Here is a 1054-nt window from a genome sequence, read left to right on the forward strand (position 1 = left end):
AGCTGTTATTCTCTTCTTGGTTTAGTTTTGGTGGTTCCCATGCCTTTAGATATCCATCCATTTCTTTAAGGTTTTCAAATTTAGTAGCATACAGGTTTTTAAAGTATTTCCAATAATGTTTTGTATCATCTGGTGTCTGTTGTGATGTTTCCCCTTTCATCTCTGATTCTGTTGATTTGGAGTTGTTCTTTCTTTTGTTTAACTGGGCTAATGGTCTATCTTGTTTATCTTTTCAAAGAACCAGAGTTTGCAGATTGCTGGTCCATGAACAGGACTCCACCCACCCAGGGCTTAGGGACCTTCATAAAATAGGGGGAAGAAAAATTGTAAGAGCCTGGGAGGGGGTGCACGACCATATGGAAACAGAGTCCCACAAGCTCCTGGGAACCTGCTCATATGATTCTATGGCAATGGTGCCAGGATACACAAGTCCCATGCAAACTCAGGCAGACAAAAATCCAGCATAGAACTGGGAAAATAATCTGCAGAGCCCAATCTTATCTGAAGAAATATTGGCAACTTATTCCTGCTAGGTGAAGAAGAGCTGATCTTCCTAAAACAAGGGACTCTAGATAAGCTGACTAGACCCCAGAGGATGGACTTGCACTGGGGAGCATTTGGGGACACTTTCTTGACACAGTGGGCTTTAACAGGAATGACAGAGTATATGGGCTCCAGTGGGGGAACTATGGGAGGGTGCTTGTGGGTATGGGGGGGGTCTAAAGATGGTTAAGATTGTTTGAGGTGTTACTGAAGTCCCCTACTATTAATGAGTTGGGATTAGTCTGGTCTTAAAGTCCTGTAGTATTGTTTTGATGAAGTTGGGTGCACCAGAGTTTGGTGAACATATGTTCATGATTGTAATATCTTCTTGATTTATTGTTCCTTTAATCAGAATGAAGTGGCCCTCTTTGTCTGTTCTACTTAGTTTTAGTTTAAAGTCTATTTTTTCAGATATTGGAATTTCTACACCTGCTTTTTTCTTAGTGCCATTTGCTTGGTATATTTTTTCCCATCCTTTCACTTTAAGATAATGTCTGCCCTTGAAAGTGAT

This window comes from Nannospalax galili, unplaced genomic scaffold (genome assembly GCF_000622305.1).
Source record: "Nannospalax galili isolate Female #2095 unplaced genomic scaffold, S.galili_v1.0 scaffold3591, whole genome shotgun sequence".
Classification (NCBI taxonomy): Eukaryota; Metazoa; Chordata; class Mammalia; order Rodentia; family Spalacidae; genus Nannospalax; species Nannospalax galili.